Below are 23,571 nucleotides of genomic sequence, written 5' to 3'. Positions count from 1 at the left end.
CAGTTACTCTATATAGGGGATCAGGGTCAGTTACTCTATATAGGGGACCAGGGTCAGTTACACTATATAGGGGACCAGGGTCAGTTACTCTATATAGGGGACCAGGGTCAGTTACTCTTATAGGGGACCAGGGTCAGTTACTCTGTATAGGGGACCAGGGTCAGTTACTCTTAATAGGGGACCAGGGTCAGTTACCTCTATATAGAGGGACCAGGGTCAGTTACCCTATATAGAGGACCAGGGTCAGTTACACTATATAGGGGACCAGGGTCAGTTACACTATATAGGGGACCAGGGTCATTTACACTATATAGGGGACCAGGGTCAGTACTCTATATAGGGGACCAGGGTCAGATACTCTATATAGGGGACCAGGGTCAGTTACTCTATATAGGGGACCAGGGTCAGTTACTACTATATAGGGGACCAGGGTCAGTTACACTATAGGGGCCAGGGTCAGTACTCTATAGGGGACCAGGGTCAGTTACTCTATATAGGGGACCAGGGTCAGTTACACTATATAGGGGACCAGGGTCAGTTACTCTATATAGGGGACCATGGGTCAGTTACTCTATATAGGGGACCAGGGTCAGTTACACTATATAGGGGACCAGGGTCAGTTACACTATATAGGGGACCAGGGTCAGTTACTCTATATAGGGGACCAGGGTCAGTTACTCTATATAGGGGACCAGGGTCAGTTACACTATATAGGGGACCAGGGTCAGTTACTCTATATAGGGGACCAGGGTCAGTTACTCTATATAGGGGACCAGGGTCAGTTACACTATATAGGGGACCAGGGTCAGTTACTCTATATAGGGGACCAGGGTCAGTTACACTATATAGGGGACCAGGGTCAGTTACTCTATATAGGGGACCAGGGTCAGTTACACTATATAGGGGACCAGGGTCAGTTACTCTATATAGGGGACCAGGGTCAGTTACACTATATAGGGGACCAGGGTCAGTTACTCTATATAGTAGACCAGGTTCAGTTACTCTATATAGGGGACCAGGGTCAGTTACACTATATAGGGGACCAGGGTCAGTTACACTATATAGGGGACCAGGGTCAGTTACTCTATATAGGGGACCAGGGTCAGTTACTCTATATAGGGGACCAGGGTCAGTTACTCTATATAGGGGACCAGGGTCAGTTACACTATATAGGGGACCAGGGTCAGTTACACTATATAGGGGACCAGGGTCAGTTACTCTATATAGGGGACCAGGGTCAGATACTCTATATAGGGGACCAGGGTCAGTTACTCTATATAGGGGACCAGGGTCAGTTACTCTATATAGGGGACCAGGGTCAGTTACTCTATATAGGGGACCAGGGTCAGTTACTCTATATAGGGGACCAGGGTCAGTTACTCTATATAGGGGACAGGGGTCAGTTACTCTATATAGGGGACAGGGGTCAGTTACTCTATATAGGGGACCAGGGTCAGTTACACTATATAGGGGACCAGGGTCAGTTACACTATATAGGGGACCAGGGTCAGTTACACTATATAGGGGACCAGGGTCAGTTACTCTATATAGGGGAGCAGGGTCAGTTACTCTATATAGGGGAGCAGGGTCAGTTACTCTATATAGGGGACCAGGGTCAGTTACTCTGTATAGGGGACCAGGGTCAGTTACTCTATATAGGGGACCAGGGTCAGTTACTCTATATAGGGGACCAGGGCCAGTTACTCTATATAGAGGACCTGGGTCAATTACACTATATAGGGGACCAGGGTCAGTTACGCTATATAGGGGACCAGGGTCAGTTACACTATATAGGGGACCAGGGTCAGTTACTCTATATAGGGGACCAGGGTCAGTTACTCTATATAGGGGACCAGGGTCAGTTACTCTATATAGGGGACCAGGGTCAGTTACTCTATATAGGGGACCAGGGTCAGTTACTCTATATAGGGGACCAGGGTCAGTTACTCTATATAGGGGACCAGGGTCAGTTACTCTATATAGGGGACCAGGGTCAGTTACTCTATATAGGGGACCAGGGTCAGTTACAATATATAGGGGACCAGGGTCAGTTACTCTATATAGGGGACCAGGGTCAGTTACACTATATAGGGGACCAGGGTCAGTTACACTATATAGGGGACCAGGGTCAGTTACTCTATATAGGGGACCAGGGTCAGTTACTCTATATAGGGGACCAGGGTCAGTTACTCTATATAGGGGACCAGGGTCAGTTACTCTATATAGGGGACCAGGGTCAGTTACTCTATATAGGGGACCAGGGTCAGTTACACTATATAGGGGACCAGGGTCAGTTACTCTATATAGGGGACCAGGGTCAGTTACACTATATAGGGGACCAGGGTCAGTTACACTATATAGGGGACCAGGGTCAGTTACTCTATATAGGGGACCAGGGTCAGTTACTCTATATAGGGGACCAGGGTCAGTTACTCTATATAGGGGACCAGGGTCAGTTACACTATATAGGGGACCAGGGTCAGTTACTCTATATAGGGGACCAGGGTCAGTTACTCTATATAGGGGACCAGGGTCAGTTACACTATATAGGGGACCAGGGTCAGTTACTCTATATAGGGGACCAGGGTCAGTTACACTATATAGGGGAACAGGGTAAGTTACTCTATAGAGAGGACCAGGGTCAGTTACTCTATATAGGGGACCAGGGTCAGTTACACTATATAGGGGACCAAGGTCAGTTACTCTATATAGGGGACCAGGGTCAGTTACTCTCTATAGGGGACCAGGGTCAGTTACTCTATATAGGGGACCAGGGTCAGTTACACTATATAGGGGACCAGGGTCAGTTACACTATATAGGGGACCAGGGTCAGTTACTCTATATAGGGGACCAGGGTCAGTTACTCTATATAGGGGACCAGGGTCAGTTACACTATATAGGGGACCAGGGTCAGTTACACTATATAGGGGACCAGGGTCAGTTACTCTATATAGGGGAAAAGGACCAGGGTCAGTTACACTATATAGGGGACCAGGGTCAGTTACTCTATATAGGGGACCAGGGTCAGTTACACTATATAGGGGACCAGGGTCAGTTACTCTATATAGAGTACCAGGTTCAGTTACTCTATATAGGGGACCAGGGTCAGTTACACTATATAGGGGACCAGGGTCAGTTACTCTATATAGGGGACCAGGGTCAGTTACTCTATATAGGGGACCAGGGTCAGTTACTCTATATAGGGGACCAGGGTCAGTTACACTATATAGGGGACCAGGGTCAGATACACTATATAGGGGACCAGGGTCAGTTACTCTATAGGGGACCAGGGTCAGTTACTCTATATAGGGGACCAGGGTCAGTTACTCTATATAGGGGACCAGGGTCAGTTACTCTATATAGGGGACCAGGGTCAGTTACTCTATATAGGGGACCAGGGTCAGTTACTCTATATAGGGGACCAGGGTCAGTTACTCTATATAGGGGACCAGGGTCAGTTACTCTATATAGGGGACCAGGGTCAGTTACTCTATATAGGGGACCAGGGTCAGTTACACTATATAGGGGACCCGGGTCAGTTACTCTATATAGGGGACCAGGGTAAGTTACTCTATATAGGGGACCAGGGTCAGTTACACTATATAGGGGACCAGGGTCAGTTACTCTATATAGGGGACCGGGGTCAGTTACTCTATATAGTGGACCGGGGTCAGTTACACTATATAGGGGACCCGGGTCAGTTACTCTATATAGGGGACCAGGGTCAGTTACTCTATATAGGGGACCAGGGTCAGTTACTCTATATAGGGGACCAGGGTCAGTTACTCTATATAGGGGACCAGGGTCAGTTACACTGTATAGGGGAAAAGGACCAGGGTCAGTTACACTATATAGGGGACCTGGGTCAGTTACTCTATATAGGGGACCAGGGTCAGTTACACTATATAGGGGACCAGGGTCAGTTACTCTATATAGGGGACCAGGGTCAGTTACTCTATATAGGGGACCAGGGTCAGGTACTCTATATAGGGGACCAGGGTCAGTTACTCTATATAGGGGACCAGGGTCAGTTACACTATATAGGGGACCAGGGTCAGTTACTCTATATAGGGGACCAGGGTCAGTTACACTATAAAGGGGAAAAGTACCAGGGTCAGTTACACTATAGAGGGGAAAAGGACCAGGGTCAGTTACTCTATATAGGGGACCAGGGTCAGTTACTCTATATAGGGGAAAAAGGACCAGGGTCAGTTACTCTATATAGGGGACCAGGGTCAGTTACTCTATATAGGGGACCAGGGTCAGTTACTCTATATAGGGGAAAAGGACCAGGGTCAGTTACTCTATATAGGGGACCAGGGTCAGTTACTCTATATAGGGGAAAAGGACCAGGGTCAGTTACAATATATAGGGGACCAGGGTCAGTTACACTATATAGGGGACCAGGGTCAGTTACTCTATATAGGGGACCAGGGTCAGTTACTCTATATAGGGGACCAGGGTCAGTTACTCTATATAGGGGACCAGGGTCAGTTACTCTATATAGGGGATAAGGACCAGGGTCAGTTACTCTATATAGGGGACCAGGGTCAGTTACTCTATATAGGGGATAAGGACCAGGGTCAGTTACTCTATATAGGGGAAAAGGACCAGGGTCAGTTACTCTATATAGGGGACCAGGTGAACCCTTTGGGATTTTAGATGGGACTCTGGTGAGAACATTAAACATTTGTTAATGTTACTATTTCTGTTGCTGTTTGTCTTCAGATGGAGTGACATAGCTTTTAGTCTTCAGATGCAGTGACATAGCTGTTAGTCTTCAGATGTAGTGACATAGCTGTTAGTCTTCAGATGTAGTGACATAGCTGTTAGTCTTCAGATGTAGTGACATAGCTGTTAGTCTTCAGAAGTAATGACATAACTGTTAGTCTTCAGATGTTGTGACATAGCTGTTAGTCTTCAGATGTAGTGACATAGCTGTTAGTCTCCAGATGTAGTGACATAGCTGTTAGTCTCCAGATGTAGTGACATAGCTGTTGTTGTTGTTTGTCTGTAGGTCACCCTCTCTCTGATCCTGGTCAGATGTGTGGACTGGTTGACCCAGCTCAGCAGTCCTACTGGCAGAGCTCCTTGTGCTCCAAGAAACATGGCTACATCTGTCAGAAAGACCCACCTTCACCCCCTGTTCACCCAGGTAGGTCTGTCAGAAAGATCTCCCTAAAAGCCCCGTTCACCCAGGTAGGTCTGTCAGAAAGATCTCCCTAAAAGCCCCCTTCACCCAGGTAGGTCTGTCAGAAAGACCTCCCTATTACCCCTGTCCACCCAGGTAGGTCTGTCAGAAAGATGTCCCTATAACCCCTGTTCACCCAGATCCAACGGTTCGTTCTACTCTGCTCATTTTAATCCAGTCTCGTCCATTTCAATCTTGTACAGTTTGTTTTAATTATGTTCAGTCCATTTTATTCCAGTCTAGTCTAGTCCATTTCAATCTTGTACAGTTTGTTTTAATAATATTTAGTCCATTTTAATCCAGTCTAGTCCATTTCAATCTTGTACAGTTTGTTTTAATAACTTTCAGTCCTTTTTTAGTCCAGTTCATTTTTGTATTATTTTGTTTATTATGGGCGGTGTATTTCTTGTATTTCTACAATGTGTTTCCCTGTGTTGGTGATCAACAGAAGAGACAGGTTTCTGCTCCAGTCCGTGGATTCCCTACGCTGCCAGGTGCTTCCTCCTCCAGCGTACTAAGAAGACCTGGACAGAGGCTCAGACGGAATGTCGGAAGGACGGAGGCGACCTGGCCAGCATCCACAACATTGAGCAGCACAGCTTTGTGATGTCACAGCTGGGATATGGTCAGTGAAACACAGATACGCTCACACGTTAGACAGTCAGTGAAAAGGCTAACTCCATCTCTCCCACCTCTCTTCCTCTGTCCCAGCGGCCGCTGACGAGCTGTGGATCGGGATGAACGATGTCAAGACGTCACTACTGTTTGACTGGAGCGACCAATCCGCTGTCACCTTCACCAGGTGGGAGGAAGCCATGCCAATGGGGGGCAAATGTGTCCTGGTCAGGGGAGAGGTATGGTACCATCATCCCCCCTCCACACTGCCCCTAACCCTAACACCCCCTAACCTTGCCCCTAACCCTTACACCCCTAACCTTGCCCCTAACCCTAACCATTTACATTACATTACATTTAAGTCATTTAGCAGACACTCTTATCCAGAGCGACTTACAAATTGGTGCATTCACCTTATGATATCCAGTGGAACAACCACTTTACAATAGTGCATCTAAATCTTTTAAGGGGGGGGGTTAGAAGGATTACTTTATCCTATCCCAGGTATTCCTTAAAGAGGTGGGGTTTCAGGTGTCTCCGGAAGGTGGTGATTGATTCCGCTGTCCTGGCGTCGTGAGGGAGCTTGTTCCACCATTGGGGTGCCAGAGCAGCGAACAGTTTGGACTGGGCTGAGCGGGAACCGTGCTTCCTCAGAGGTAGGGGGGCCAGCAGGCCAGAGGTGGATGAATGCAGTGCCCTTGTTTGGGTGTAGGGCCTGATCAGAGCCTGAAGGTATGGAGGTGCCGTTCCCCTCACAGCTCCGTAGGCAAGCACCATGGTCTTGTAGCGGATGCGTAGCTTCAACTGGAAGCCAGTGGAGAGAGCGGAGGAGAGGGGTGACGTGAGAGAACTTGGGAAGGTTGAACACCATACGGGCTGCGGCGTTCTGGATGAGTTGTAGGGGTTTAATGGCACAGGCAGGGAGCCCAGCCAACAGCGAGTTGCAGTAATCCAGACGGGAGATGACAAGTGCCTGGATTAGGACCTGCGTCGCTTCCTGTGTGAGGCAGGGTCGTACTCTGCGAATGTTGTAGAGCATGAACCTACAGGTCACCGCCTTGATGTTAGTGGAGAACGACAGGGTGTTGTCCAGGATCACGCCAAGGTTCTTAGCACTCTGGGAGGAGGACACAAGGGAGTTGTCAACCGTGATGGCGAGATCATGGAACGGGCAGTCCTTCCCCGGGAGGAAGAGCAGCTCCGTCTTGCCGAGGTTCAGCTTGAGGTGGTGATCCGTCATCCACACTGATATGTCTGCCAGACATGCAGAGATGCGATTCGCCGCCTGGTTATCAGAAGGGGGAAAGGAGAAGATTAATTGTGTGTCGTCTGCATAGCAATGATAGGAGAGACCATGTGAGGATATGACAGAGCCAAGTGACTTGGTGTATAGCGAGAATAGGAGAGGGCCTAGAACAGAGCCCTGGGGGACACCAGTGGTGATAGCGTGGTGCGGAGACAGATTCTCGCCACGCCACCTGGTAGGAGCGACCTGTCAGGTAGGACGCAATCCAAGCGTGGGCCGCGCCGGAGATGCCCAACTCGGAGAGGGTGGAGAGGAGGATCTGATGGTTCACAGTATCATAGGCAGCAGATAGGTCTAGAAGGATGAGAGCAGAGGAGAGAGAGTTAGCTTTAGCAGTGCGGAGAGCCTCCGTGACACAGAGAAGAGCAGTCTCAGTTGAATGCCCAGTCTTGAAACCTGACTGATTAGGATCAAGAAGGTCATTCTGAGAGAGATAGCAGGAGAGCTGGCCAAGGACGGCACGTTCAAGAGTTTTGGAGAGAAAAGAAAGAAGGGATACTGGTCTGTAGTTGTTGACATGGGAGGGATCGAGTGTAGGTTTTTTCAGAAGGGGTGCAACTCTCGCTCTCTTGAAGACGGAAGGGACGTAGCCAGCGGTCAAGGATGAGTTGATGAGCGAGGTGAGGTAGGGGAGAAGGTCTCCGGAAATGGTCTGGAGAAGAGAGGAGGGGATAGGGTCAAGTGGGCAGGTTGTTTTGCGGCCGGCCGTCACAAGACGCGAAATTTCATCTGGAGAGAGAGGGGAGAAAGAGGTCAAAGCACAGGGTAGGGCAGTGTGAGCAGGACCAGCGGTGTCGTTTGACTTAGCAAACGAGGATCGGATATCGTCAACCTTCTTTTCAAAATGGTTGACGAAGTCATCCGCAGAGAGGGAGGAGGGGGGGAGGGGGAGGAGGATTCAGGAGGGAGGAGAAGGTAGCAAAGAGCTTCCTAGGGTTAGAGGCAGATGCTTGGAATTTAGAGTGGTAGAAAGTGGCTTTAGCAGCAGAGACAGAAGAGGAGAATGTAGAGAGGAGGGAGTGAAAGGATGCCAGGTCCGCAGGGAGGCGAGTTTTCCTCCATTTCCGCTCGGCTGCCCGGAGCCCTGTTCTGTGAGCTCGCAGTGAGTCGTCGAGCCACGGAGCAGGAGGGGAGGACCGAGCCGGCCTGGAGGATAGGGGACAGAGAAAATCAAAGGATGCAGAAAGGGAGGAGAGGAGGGTTGAGGAGGCAGAATCAGGAGATAGGTTGGAGAAGGTTTGAGCAGAGGGAAGAGATGATAGGATGGAAGAGGAGAGAGTAGCGGGAGAGAGAGAGCGAAGGTTGGGACGGCGCAATACCATCCGAGTAGGGGCAGAGTGAGAAGTGTTGGATGAGAGCGAGAGGGAAAAGGATACAAGGTAGTGGTCGGAGATTTGGAGGGGAGTTGCAATGAGATTAGTGGAAGAACAGCATCTAGTAAAGATGAGGTCAAGCGTATTGCCTGCCTTGTGAGTAGGGGGGAAGGTGAGAGGGTGAGGTCAAAAGAGGAGAGGAGTGGAAAGAAGGAGGCAGAGAGGAATGAGTCAAAGGTAGACGTGGGGAGGTTAAAGTCACCCAGAACTGTGAGAGGTGAGCCATCCTCAGGAAAGGAACTTGTCAAGGCGTCAAGCTCATTGATGAACTCTCCAAGGGAACCTGGAGGGCGATAAATGATAAGGATGTTAAGCTTGAAAGGGCTGGTAACTGTGACAGCATGGAATTCAAATGAGGAGATAGACAGATGGGTCAGGGGAGAAAGAGAGAATGTCCACTTGGGAGAGATGAGGATTCCAGTGCCACCACCCCGCTGGCTCGATGCTCTAGGGGTATGCGAGAATACGTGGGCAGACGAGGAGAGAGCAGTAGGAGTAGCAGTGTTATCTGTGGTAATCCATGTTTCCGTCAGCGCCAGGAAGTCTAGGGACTGGAGGGTAGCATAGGCTGAGATGAACTCAGCCTTGTTGGCCGCAGACCGGCAGTTCCAGAGGCTGCCGGAGACCTGGAACTCCACGTGGGTCGTGCGCGCTGGGACCACCAGGTTAGAGTGGCAGCGGCCACGCGGTGTGAAGCGTTTGTATGGCCTGTGCAGAGGGGAGAGAACAGGGATAGACAGACACATAGTTGACAAGCTACTGAAGTGTTGTTTCTTGTATTATTGTCTCTTGTGTCTTTAGAGAACTGTTTCACTTTGATATCCTTTTTCTTCTGTCCTGATTTTCTCTTTCTTTTCTTCTGTTAACTAGATATTCTTTGTTATTCTTCGTTAGCTAGCTAGCTTCTAACCTAACCCTTACACCCCCTAACCTTGCCCCTAACCCTAACACCCCCTAAACCTTACCCCTAACCCTTACACCCCCTAACCTTGCCCCTAACCCTGACACCCCCTAACCTTGCCCCTAACCCTTACACCCCCTAACCTTGCCCCTAACCCTAACCCTTACACCCCCTAACCTTGCCCCTAACCCTAACAACACCTATTTTTATTTTGTTTAACCTTTATTTAACTAGGCAAGTCAGTTAAGAACAAATTCTTATTTACAATGACGGCCTACCAGGGGCAGAACGAAAGATTTTTACCTTGTCAGCTCGGGGATTCAACCTAGCAGGTCCCGTGTGGCTCAGTTGGTAGAGCACGGTGTTTGCAACGCCAGGGTTGTGGGTTAGATTCCCACGGGGGACCAGTACGTAAAAACATTTTTTAAATGAAATGTACGCATTCACTGCTGTAAGTCGCTCTGGATAAGAGCGTCTGCTAACCTCTATGGGCTAGGTGGGACGTGTCCGTCCCACCTAGCCCATAGACAGCCAGTGGAACAGCGTGGCGCGAAATACAAAACCTCAAAAATGCAATAATTAAAATTTTTCAAACATACGACTATTTTACACAATTTTAAAGATAAGACTCTCGTTAATCTAACCACATTGTCCGATTTCAAAAATACTTTACAGTGAAAGCAAAACATTAGATTATGTTAGGAGAGTACATAGCCAAAAATAATCACAGCCATTTTCCAAGCAAGTATATATGTCACAAAAACCCAAAACACAGCTAAATGCATCACTAACCTTTGATGATCTTCATCAGATGACACTCCTAGGACATTATGTTATACAATACATGCATGCTTTGTTCCATCAAGTTCATATTTATATCAAAAAACAGCTTTTTAAATTGGCGTGTGATGTTCAGAAAATGTTTTCCCACCGAAAACTTCCGGTGAATTTACTAAATTACTCATCATAAACGTTGACAAAATACATAAAGATTATTTTAAGAATTATAGATACATAACTCCTTTATGCAATCGCTATGTCAGATTATAAAATAGCTTTTTGGCGAAAGCACATTTTGCAATATTCTGAGTACATAGCTCAGCCATCATGGTGAGCTATTCAGACACCCGCCAAGTTCGGGGCACACTAAACTCAGAATTAGTATTCAAAAAATTGTATTATCTTTCCTGATCTTTGTCAGAATGCACTCCCAGGACTGCTACTTCCACAAGAAATGTTGTTTTTGTTCCAAATAATCCATAGTTATGTCCAAATACCTCCGTTTTGTTCGTGCGTTCAGGTCACTATCCAAAGGGTAACGCGCGAGCGCATTTCGAGACAAAAAAAATCAAAATGTTCCATTACCTTACTTAGAAGCATGTCAAACTCTGTTTAAAATCAATTTTTATGGTATTTTCTCGTAAAATAGCGATAATATTCCAACCGGACAATAGTGTATTCATTCAAAGAGGAAAATAAAAAACAGCGTGGTCTGGTGAATGCGCATATCCTATCTCTTTGTCACCAGGCAGACCACTGAGAAACTGAGCTACTATACTCTGCCCAGAGACAGGAGACGCCTCAATCCGCTTTCTGTAGTTTTTAGAGAGCCAATGGAAGCCTTAGAAAGTGCTACGTAACCCCACAGATACTGTAGTTTCGATAGAGAATCAAAAGAAGAACTACAAATTCTCAGACAGGCCACTTCCTACTTGGAATTTTCTCAGGTTTTTGCCTGCCATATGAGTTCTGTTATACTCACAGACACCATTCAAACAGTTTTAGAAACTTGAGTGTTTTCTATCCCATTCTACTAATAATATGCATATTCTCGTTTCTGGGCAAGAGTAGTAACCAGTTTAAATCAGGTACGTTTTTTATCCGGCCGTGAAAATACTGCCCCCTAGCCCAGACAGACTAAATGACTAAAATGTCAAATGTAGCAACCTAACCTACTGGCCCAACGCTCTAACCACAAAGCTACCTGCCACCCCCTAATCCTGACCCTAACCCTAACACCCCCTAACCCTAACACCCCTTAACCCTAACACACCCTAACCCTAACACCCCTAACCCTAACACTCCCTAACCCTAACACTCCCTAACCCTAACACTCCCTAACCCTGCCATCCCCTGGCCCTAACACCCCCTAACCCTGGCCCTAACACCCCCTAACCATAACACCCCCTAACCCTAACACTCCCTAACCCTGGCCCTAACACCCCCTAACCATAACACCCCCTAACCCTAACACCCCCTAACTCTGGCCCTAACACTCCCTAATCCTGGCCCTAACACTCCCTAACCCTAACACCCCCTAACCCTAACACCCCCTATCCCTGGCCCTAACACTCCCTAACCCTGGCCCTAACACTCCCTAACCCTAACACCCCCTAACCCTGGCCCTAACACCCCCTAACCCTAACACCCCCTAACCCTAACACCCCCTAACCCTAACACCCCCTAACCATAACACCCCCTAACCCTAACACCCCCTATCCCTGGCCCTAACTCTCCCTAACACTGGCCCTAACACTCCCTACCCCTAACACCCCCTAACCCTGGCCCTAACACTCCCTAACCCTGGCCCTAACACCCCCTAACCCTAACCCAAACCACCCATTCACAACCACACCAACCTCTCCCTCCTTGACGGTGTCCTGTGTGAATGTGTCTGTCTTGCAGCAGGGCAGGTGGGCTACCCAGGTGTGTGAGAACCAGCATGGTTTCATCTGTATGAAGAAATCTACCTCCAAACCCTCAGGGGACCAGGTGGACACTTACCCAGGCTGCAAACCGGTGAGTGGACAGCCAGGGGGAGCAGAGTTCAGCCAGGGGGAGCAGAGTTCAGCCAGGGGGAGCAGAGTTCAGCCAGGGGGAGCAGAGGTCATGCTCTATAGCGCTGATGTTCTCCGGAATAGCCACATACATGGCTCCCCGCACCGGAGACTGAGGTTCAAGCCTCGATTCAAGCCTTCCTGATGTCACTCCCACTTCTCCACCTCTGTTTCCAAGTGTCTGAATAAAGTAGAAAAAAACATTCTGTAAATGTGCCAGATTTAGTCAGCTAGCTAGTTGTCAACTGTAGTCCCTGGGCAGGTAGATAGATAATCAACATTTACATCAAAAATCTAATCAAATCAAATGTTATTTGTCACGTGCACCGAATACAACAGGTGTAGACAATGAAATGATTAACCAACAATGCAGTTTTAAGAAAAAATAAGTATTTACTAAATAAACTGAAGTAAACAATATAAAAATAAATAAATAAATACAAATACATTTTTTTAAACGAAAATGAAAAAATAATAATAATAATTTATGAGCAACAATAAAATAAAGTTAATGAGGCTATATACAGGGGGTACTGGTACAGAGTCAAGGTGCGGAGGCACCAGTTAACCTCTCTGGGCTAGGTGGGAGAGTACATAGACACAAATAATCACACAGCCATTTTCAAAGCAAGCATATATGTCACAAAAACCCAAACCACAGCTAAATGCAGCACTAACCTTTGATGATCTTCATCAGATGACACTCCTAGGACATTATGTTATACAATACATGCATGCTTTGTTCAATCAAGTTCATATTTATATCAAAAACTAGTTTTTTACATTAGCATATGATGTTCAGAACTAGCATACCCACCGAAAACTTCCGGTGAATTTACTAAATTACTCATGATAAACGTTGACAAAATACATAAGAATTATTTTAAGAATTATAGATACAGAACTCCTTTATGCAAACGCTGTGTCAGATTTTAAAATAGCTTTTCGGCGAAAGCACATTTTGCAATATTCTGAGTACATAGCTCGGCCATCACGGCTAGCTAATTTGACACCCACCAAGTTTGGGGCAACCTAAACTTAGAATTTCTATTAGAAAAATTGGATTACCTTTGCTGTTCTTCGTCAGAATGCACTCCCAGGACTTCTACTTCAACAACAAATGTTGTTTTGGTTCCAAATAATCCATAGTTATGTCCAAATACCTCAGTTTTGTTCGTGCGTTCAGGTCACTATCCGAAGGGTAACGCGCGAGCACATTTCGTTACCAACAATTTCAAAATATTCCTTTACCATACTTAGAAGCATGTCAAACGCTGTTTAAAATCTATTTTTATGCTATTTTTCTCGTAAAATAGCGATAATATTCCAACCGGACAATGTTGTATTCATTCAAAGAGTGAAAGAAAAAAATTGTGAGGTCTTGTGAATGCGCATCTCCAGTCTCACTGTCCCCAGGCAGACCACTTACAAACTCTGCTGCTGTACTTTGCCCAGAGACAGGAGACGCGTCATTCCGCTTTTTGAATGCTTTAGAGAGCCAATGGAAGCCTTAGAAAGTGTCACGTAACAGCACAGATGCTGTAATTTCGATAGAGATGCAACAGAAGGACTACAAATTGTCAGACAGGCCACTTCCTGCATGGAATCTTCTCAGGTTTTTGCCTGCCATATGAGTTCTGTTATACTCACAGACACCATTCAAACCGTTTTAGAAACTTTAGAGTGTTTTCTATCCAAATCTACTAATAATATGCATATCCTCGTTTCTGGGCAAGAGTAGTAACCAGTTTAAATTGGATACGTTTTTTATCCGGCCGTGAAAATACTGCGACTATATACAGTAATGAGACTATATACAGGGGGTACTGGTACAGAGTAAATGTGTGGGGGTACAGGTTAGTCGAGGTAATTGAGGGAATATGTACATGTACAGTAGGTAGAGGTAAAGGGACTATACAATAGATAATAAACAGAGAGAAGCAGCAGCGTAAAAATGGGGAAAACCGGGGCGGTGGGGGGTAGGTCAATGCAAATAGTCTAGGTAGCATTTGGTTAACAGAGAGAACAGTCTATGACTAGGGTGGCTGGAGTCTTTGGCAATTTTTAGGGCCTTCCTCTGACACCGCCTGGTATAGAGGTCCTGGATGGCAGGAAGCTTGGCCTCAGTGATGTACTGGGCCGTACGCACTACCCTCTGTAGTGCCTTGCGGTCGGAGGCCGAGCAGCTGCCATACCAGGCGGTGACGCAACCAGTCAGAATGCTCTCGATGGTGCATCTGTAGGACTTTTTGAGGATCTGAGGATCCATGCCAAATTTTCTCAGTCTCCTGAGGGGGAATAGGCATTGTCATTCCCTCTTCACGACTGTCTTGGTGTGCTTGGACCGTGATAGTTTGTTGGTAATATGGACACCAAGGAACTTGAAGCTCTCAACGTGCTCCACTACAGCCCCGTCGATGATAATGGGGGAGTGGTGCTCGCTCCTTTTCCTGTAGTCCACGATCATCTCCTTTGTCTTGATCACATTGAAGGAGAGGTTGTTGTCCTGGCACCACACTGCCAGGTATCTGACCTCCTCCCTATAGGCTGTTTCATCGTTGTCGGTGATCAGGCCTACCACTGTTGTGTCGTCGGCAAACTTAATGAGGATGTTGGAGTCGTACTTGCCCTTGCAGTCATGAGTGAACAGGGAGGACAGGAGGGGATTGAGCATGCACCCCTGAGGGGCCCCCGTGTTGAGGATCAGCGTGGCAGATGTGTTGTTACCTACCCTTACCACCTGCGGGCGGCCCGTCAGGAAGTCCAGGATCCAGTTGCAGAGGGAGGTGTTTAGTCCCAGGGTCCTTAGCTTAGTGATGAGCTTTGAGGGCACTATGGTGTTGAACGCTGAGCTGTAGTCAATTAATAACATTCTCACATAGGTGTTCCTTTTGTCCAGGTGGGAAAGGGCAGTGTAGAGTGCAATAGAGATTGCGTCATCTGTGGATCTGTTGGGTCGGTATGCAAATTGGAGTGGGTCTAGGATTTCTGGGATAATGGTGTTGATGTGATACATAACCAGCCTTACACCTAGACCAGCTCAACAGTCTAACAGCTGTTTCTGACCCTGCTTTGTCTCTCTGAAGCATTGGACCAGGCACGGCTCCTACTGCTACTTTGTGGGCCCAGAAATCAAGACCTTTGATGAGGCCAAAGAGACATGCAAGAGCTCACAGTCATATCTGGCAGATGTTTCTAGCAGGTAAGAGAGAGAGATGTACTTCTCTATATCAGTAATGTGGACTAGATTAATTTGTCTAGATAATACATTGTCTAATGATCATGAGTTCCGGGTGGACAAAGATCCATTATAATGTTTAAAATAATTTTCTACCCAAAAACAAATGCATAGTTTTTTCTTATTGGGTCCACTGTTATGTAATCACAGTTTTTGCTCTATACTGAAAGTCCTCCATCTTGAACCCTCGGCTGCTGACACCATTTTGGGGCACAGTGGACTAAAGGACAAACTGCTAAAACATAGTTTTTGAGTAAAATATACCTTTAACCATAATGTTTCAATAATGTCATAATGATAATGTGTCCAGGGTGGATAATGATCCCTGATAATGATCCATAATAATGATCAATGATCACATGACATGATAATGATCCATGATAATGATCCACGATAATGATCCATGATAATGATCCATTATAATGATCCATGATAATGATCCATGATCACGTGACATGATAATGTTCCACGATAACGTGTCCAGGGTGGATAATGTTATAATGATAATGTCTCTTAATAATGTGCCCAAGGTGGATAATGTTATAATGATAATGTTTTAATAATAACGTGTCTAGGGTGGATAATGTTAAAATGATAATGTTTTAATAATAACTTGTCCAGGGTGGATAATGTTATAATGATAATGTTTTAATAATAACGTGTCCAGGGTGGATAATGATCCATGATAATGTGCCATGATAATAATCCACTATGTTACATGATAATGTGACTGTGTCCAGGGTGGATCATGTTATAATGATAATGTTTTAATAATAACGTGTCCAGGGTGGATAATGTTATAATGATAATGTTTTAATAATAATGTGTCCAGGGTGGATAATGCTTTCCTGATCAGCCTGGTTGGGTCCAGGCCAGAGCAACACTTCTGGATCGGACTCTCCAACCAGAACCACATCGACGACTTCACCTGGACGAACAGCAACAGGGTCAGATTCACCCACTGGAACACACAGATGCCAGGTAAAGGACAACTATAGAGATATATAATAATACTATATATTGTAGTGACCATGTGTTTAGAAGCATGTTCATCAACTCCTCATGCTTTCTTGGGGGAGTCGATGGAGTGCAGGGCCAGAGAGTTGAGGGTTCACCGACCACTGCGGATAAGCTCACTCTCCCTGTCTGTTTCATTACAATATTATATAACGATAATATAGCATATTTATATAATATCAAACCTTTTGTAATTCTTTGGGGAGAAGGTGAATGGTGATGTTTAGACACAAGACTGTCTATGAAGGAGTAGGAGCCTGACTACAGTTCTATAGTTGGAGTCTGACTACAGTTCTATAGTAGGAGTCTGACTACAGTTCTATAGTAGGAGTCTCACTACAGTTCTATAGTAGGAGTCTCACTACAGTTCTATAGTAGGAGTCTCACTACAGTTCTATAGTAGGAGTCTGACTACAGTTCTATAGTAGGAGTCTGACTACAGTTCTATAGTAGGAGTCTGACTACAGTTCTATAGTAGGAGTCTCACTACAGTTCTATAGTAGGAGTCTCACTACAGTTCTATAGTAGGAGCCTGACTACAGTTCTATAGTAGGAGTCTGACTACAGTTCTATAGTAGGAGTCTGACTACAGTTCTATAGTAGGAGTGTCACTACAGTTCTATAGTAGGAGTCTCATACTACTGTTCTATAGTAGGAGTCTGACTACAGTTCTATAGTAGGAGCCTGACTACAGTTCTATAGTAAGGAGTCTGACTACAGTTCTATAGTAGGAGTCTGACTACAGTTCTACAGTAGGAGTCTCACTACAGTTCTATAGTAGGAGTCTCACTACAGTTCTATAGTAGGAGTCTCACTACAGTTCTATAGTAGGAGTCTGACTACAGTTCTATAGTAGGAGTCTGACTACAGTTCTATAGTAGGAGTCTCACTACAGTTCTATAGTAGGAGCCTGACTACAGTTCTATAGTAGGAGTCTCACTACAGTTCTATAGTAGGAGTCTCACTACAGTTCTATAGTAGGAGTCTCACTACAGTTCTATAGTAGGAGTCTCACTACAGTTCTATAGTAGGAGTCTGACTTCAGTTCTATAGTAGGAGTCTGACTACAGTTCTATAGTAGGAGCCTGACTACAGTTCTATAGTAGGAGTCTCATACTACTGTTCTATAGTAGGAGCCTGACTACAGTTCTATAGTAGGAGTCTCACTACAGTTCTATAGTAGAAGTCTCATACTACTGTTCTATAGTAGGAGTCTCACTACAGTTCTATAGTAGAAGTCTCATACTACAGTTCTATAGTAGGAGTCTGACTACAGTTCTATAGTAGGAGTCTCAATACAGTTCTATAGTAGAAGTCTCACTACAGTTCTATAGTAGGAGTCTCATACTACTGTTCTATAGTAGGAGTCTCACTACAGTTCTATAGTAGGAGCCTGACTACAGTTCTATAGTAGGAGTCTCACTACAGTTCTATAGTAGGAGTCTGACTACAGTTCTATAGTAGGAGTCTGACTACAGTTCTATAGTAGGAGTCTCATACTACTGTTCTATAGTAGGAGTCTCACTACAGTTCTATAGTAGGAGCCTGACTACAGTTCTATAGTAGTAGTCTCACTACAGTTCTATAGTAGGAGTCTGACTACAGTTCTATAGTAGGAGCCTGACTACAGTTCTATAGTAGGAGTCTCACTACAGTTCTATAGTAGGAGTCTGACTACAGTTCTATAGTAGGAGTCTCACTACAGTTCTATAGTAGGAGTCTCACTACAGTTCTATAGTAGGAGTCTGACTACAGTTCTATAGTAGGAGTCTCACTACAGTTCTATAGTAGGAGTCTCATACTACTGTTCTATATAACTGAATATTATATAATATTATATCGGTGCTCTTAGCTGTGAACCTGAATGTTGCTCTGTATTTGTGTTCTCTCTTTGCATCAACTTTGACCTCAGGCAGTAGACAGGGTTGTGTGGCCATGACAACAGGGACTCTAGCTGGATTATGGGATGTGCTGAGCTGCACCAATCAGGAGAAGTATATCTGTAAACACCTGGCAGAAGGAGCGGGGCCAACACCAGAACCAATCACACCTGTCCCTCCCAGGTGCCATGAGGGCTGGTATCCTGTGGGGTCTCGGGACTTCTGCTTTAAGGTAGACATAACTTAGAATGAAACTAATATGTATTATGACTGTAGTAACAAACTCTGGAGGAGTTAAAACCTCTTAAAGATTAGACCCTTATTTTATTTTCTCCTACAATGACATACCCAAGGCTAACAGCCTGTAGCTCAGGCCCTGAAGCAAGGATATGCATATTATTGGTACCATTTCAAAGGAAACACTTTGAAGTTTATGGAAATGTGAAATTAATGAAGGAGAATATAACACATTAAATCTGGTAAAAGATAATACAAAGAAAAACCTAACCAGTTCTTTTGTATTTTTTTGTACCATCATCTTTGAAATGCAAGAGAAAGGCCATAATTTATTATTCCAGCCCAGGTGCAATTTAGATTTTGTACACTAGATGGCATCAGTGTATTGTAAAGTTTTAGACTGATCCAAAGAACCATAGCATTTCTGTTCAAAATTCAAGACTGCCCAAATGTGCCTAATTTGTTTATTAATAACTTTTCATGTTCAAAATTGTGCACTCTCCTCAAACAATAGCATGGTATTCTTTCACTGTAATAGCTAATGTAAATTGGACAGTACAGTTAGATTAACAAGAATTTAAGCTTTCTGCCAATATCAGATATGTCTATATCCTGGGAAATGTTCTTGTTACTCAAAACCTCATGCTAATCGCATTAGCCTACGTTAGCTCAACTGTCCCGTGGAAGGTACACCGATCCCGAAGACATTTTAATGTTGTTCTCCTCATTTGACATCTATACAGCCAGGTTCTACAATATAACAACATAATAATAATATCTGCCATTCAGGAGACGCTTTTATCCACAGTCATGCATGCGTACATTTTACAGTATGGCTGGTCTCGGGAATCAAACCCACTATCCTGATCTTGCAAGCACCATGTCCTACCAACTGATCTACAGAGGTACTAAGTCATTTAGGATAATGACCTGGTTTGTCGTCACTTAAGGATCTCTTCCTAACTGTAACAGATCAGGATCCAGAGACAGTCTGTAGAATAAGGATCTCTTCCTCACTGTAACAGATCAGGATCCAGAGACAGTCTGTAGAATAAGGATCTCTTCCTCACTGTAACAGATCATGATCCAGAGACAGTCTGTAGTATAAGGATCACTTCCTAACTGTAACAGATCAGGATCCAGAGACAGTCTGTAGTATAAGGATCTCTTCCTAACTGTAACAGATCAGGATCCAGAGCCATCTGTAGTATAAGGATCTCTTCCTCACAGTAACAGATCAGGATCCAGAGACAGGATGTGTCCTAAATGACAGTCTTTTCCCTGTGTTGTGCCCATGGGGCTCTGGTCTAAAGTAGTGCACTACCCCATAGGGCTCTGGTCTAAAGTAGTGCACTACCCATAGGGCTCTGGTCTAAAGTAGTGCACTACCCCATAGGGCTCTGGTCTAAAGTAGTGCACTACCCCATAGGGCTCTGGTCTAAAGTAGTGCACTACCCATAGGGCTCTGTTCTAAAGTAGTGCACTACCCCATATGGCTCTGGTCTAAAGTAGTGTACTGAATAGGTTGTCTGTCTGGTCCAGTTCTTTACAGTGCCTCGCGCAGATGAGAAGACCTGGTTTGAGGCTCGGGACTTCTGCAGGGTGATTGGAGGAGACCTACTCAGCATACACAGCTCTACGGACCTCCAGTCTATGCATCATGTGTAAGTTCTTCAAACAACCTCACGTAGCCTCTCTGGGCTATGTGGGACGCTACCGTCCCACCTGTGGGACACAGCCAGTGAAATAGCAGGGCGGCAAATTCAAAACAGCAAAAATCTCATAATTAAAATTTCTCAAACATACTACTATTTTACACCATTTTAAAGATACACTTCTCCTTAATCGAACCACATTGTCCGATTTCAAAAAGGCTTTACAGCGAAAGCAAAACATTAGATTATGTTAGGACAGTGCCTAAAAAATAAAAGCCACACAGCCATTTTCCAAGCAAGGACAGACGTCACAAAAACCAGAAATACAGCTAAAATTAAGCACTATCCTTTGATGATCTTCATCAGATGGCACTCATAGGACTTCATGTTACACAATACATGTATGTTTTGCTCGATAAAGTTCATATTTGTTTCCAAAAACCCCATTTTACATTGGCCCGTAATGTTCAGAAATGCTTTTCCTCTGAAAACGTCCGGTGAATGAGCACATCAATTTATAGAAATACTCATCATAAACGTTGATAAAATATTAAACTGTTATTCAAAGAATTATAGATAAACATCTCCTTAACCTGTTGGAGGTAGGGGGCAGTATTGACACGGCCGGATAAAAAAACGTACCCGATTTAATCTGGTTACTACTCCTGCCCAGTAACTAGAATATGCATATAATTATTGGCTTTGGATAGAAAACACCCTAAAGTTTCTAAAACTGTTGAATGGTGTCTGTGAGTATAACATAACTCCTATGGCAGGCAAAAACCTGAGAGGATTCTGAACAGGAAGTGGCCTGTCTGACAAGTTGTTGTTCATCTTGGCTCTTTTTATTGAAGACTGAGGATCTTTGCTGTAACGTGACACTTCCTACGGCTCCCATAGGCTCTCAGAGCCCGGGAAAAAGCTGAATGATATCGAGGCAGCGCCAGGCTGAAACACATTAGGGCGTTTGGCAAGTGGCCGATCAGAGGACATTGGGCTTAGGCGCGTGCCCGAGTCGACCCCATGCTTTATTTTCTTTCGTCTGTTTACCTAAATGCAGATTCCCGGTCGGAATATTTTCGCTTTTTTACGAGAAAAATGGCATAAAAATGGATTTTAACCAGCGGTTGGCATGCTTCGAAGTACGGTAATGGGAATATTTAGAATTTTTTGGTCACAAAAAGCGCCATGCTCGTCACCCTTCTTTACCCTTTCGGATAGTGTCTTGAACGCACGAACAAAACGCCACTATTTGGATATAACAATGGATTATTTGGGACCAAACCAACATTTGTTATTGAAGTAGAAGTCCTGGGAGTGCATTCTGACAAAGAACAAAGGTAATAACATTTTTCTTATAGTAAATCTGACTTTGGTGAGTGCTAAACTTGGTGGGTGTCTAAATAGCTAGCCCTGTGATGCCGGGCTATCTACTTAGAATATTGCGAAATGTGCTTTCACCGAAAAGCTATTTTAAAATCGGACATATCGAGTGCATAGAGGGTTCTGTATCTATAATTCTTAAAATAATTGTTATGCTTTTTGTGAACGTTTATCGTGAGTAATTTAGTAAATTCACCGGAAGTTTGCGGGGGGTATGCTAGTTCTGAACGTCACATGCTAATGTAAAAAGCTGGTTTTTGATATAAATATGAACTTGATTGAACAAAACATGCATGTATTGTATAACATAATGTCCTAGGTGTGTCATCTGATGAAGATCATCAAAGGTTAGTGCTGCATTTAGCTGTGGTTTGGGTTTATGTGACATTATATGCTTGCTTGAAAAATGGGTGTCTGATTATTTCTGGCTGGGTACTCTGCTGACATAATCTAATGTTTTGCTTTCGTTGTAAAGCCTTTTTGAAATTGGACAGTGTGGTTAGATTAACGAGAGTTTTGTCTTTAAAATGGTGTAAAATAGTCATATGTTTGAGAAATTGAAGTAATAGCATTTCTAAGGTATTTGAATAACGCGCCACAGGATTCCACTGGCTGTTACGTAGGTGGGACGATTTCGTCCCGCCGGCCCTAGAGAAGTTAATGCAACCGCTGTGACAGATTTCAAAAAAGCTTCACGGGGAAAGCACACTTTGCAATAATCTGAGTACAGCGCTCAGAAAACAACAGCAGGCAATACAGATACCCGCCATTTTGGAGTCATCTAAAATCATAAATAGCATTATAATATTAATTTACCTTTGATGATCTTCATCAGAATGCACTCCTAGGCATCCCAGGTCCACAATAAATGTTGTTTTGTTCGATAAAGTCCATCATTTATGTCCTCTTTGTTAGCTCGTTCAGTTAGCTACTCCAAATGTAGGAAGAGCACCGAAGATTTCACGACAAAGTCAAAAAAAGTTATATGTTCGTAGAAACATGTCAAACGATGTATAGCATCAATCTTTAGGGCCTTTTTAACATAAAAGTTCAATAATACTCCAACCGGATGATTCAAATGTCTTCAAAAATGTAAAGGGACACAGCTACCTCTCACGTGAAAGCGCGCAATTGAAGCCATATCCTTTCCTGAGTCAACAACTTCCAACTTCCTTTGTTCGCTCTCTGTTCACCATAGAAGCCTCAAACAACTTTCTAAAGACTGTTGACATCTAGTGGAAGCCTTAGGAAGTGCAAAATGAACCCTAAGTCACTATATACTGAATAGGTCCAGTCTTAAAACTACAAACCACTTCCTGGTTGGATTTTTTCTCAGGTTTTTGCCTGCCATATGAGTTCTGTTATACACACAGACATCATTCAAACAGTTTTAGAAACTTCAGAGTGTTTTCTATCCAAATATACTACTAATATGCATATCCTACGTTCTGAGCCCGTGTAGTAGGCAGTTTAATTTGGGCACGTCATTCATCCGAATTTCCAAATACTGTCCCCTGTCACTAAAAAGGTCAACACACAGATATTCCAACACACACCTTTATTGATTAGCAACGATTCCAACCCCAAAAATCTTCGACGGGTCTTATTCTAGGATCCAAAGAGTCAACCTATAAAAGTTAAATGACATGTTTGTTACCTATAAAGGTTTAGTAACATGTTTGTTATCTATAAAGGTTTAGTAACATGTTTGTTACCTACAAAGGTTTAGTAACATGTTTTTACCTATAAAGGTTTAGTAACATGTTTGTTACCTATAAAGGTTTAGTAACATGTTTGTTACCTATAAAGGTTTAGTAACATGTTGTTACAGTATATGACAGTTCTATTCCACCTTCTTCCAGTTTTCTCAAACAAGGTCCACTAGGTGGGGCCCCCAGACATACCAATAATGTAATACTGCTAACTCACACTGATAG

At 44.5% G+C, this 23,571-nt stretch overlaps 1 pseudogene; it reads left to right on the top strand.

The window, feature by feature from the left end:
- The window catches only part of LOC115187172 (macrophage mannose receptor 1-like), a 66,212-nt pseudogene that overhangs the window by 33,322 nt on the left and 9,319 nt on the right, over positions 1 to 23,571 (top strand).

Source organism: Salmo trutta, unplaced genomic scaffold, assembly GCF_901001165.1.
Source record: "Salmo trutta unplaced genomic scaffold, fSalTru1.1, whole genome shotgun sequence".
Taxonomy (NCBI): Eukaryota; Metazoa; Chordata; class Actinopteri; order Salmoniformes; family Salmonidae; genus Salmo; species Salmo trutta.
This window is presented reverse-complemented; position numbering and strand designations above follow the sequence as displayed.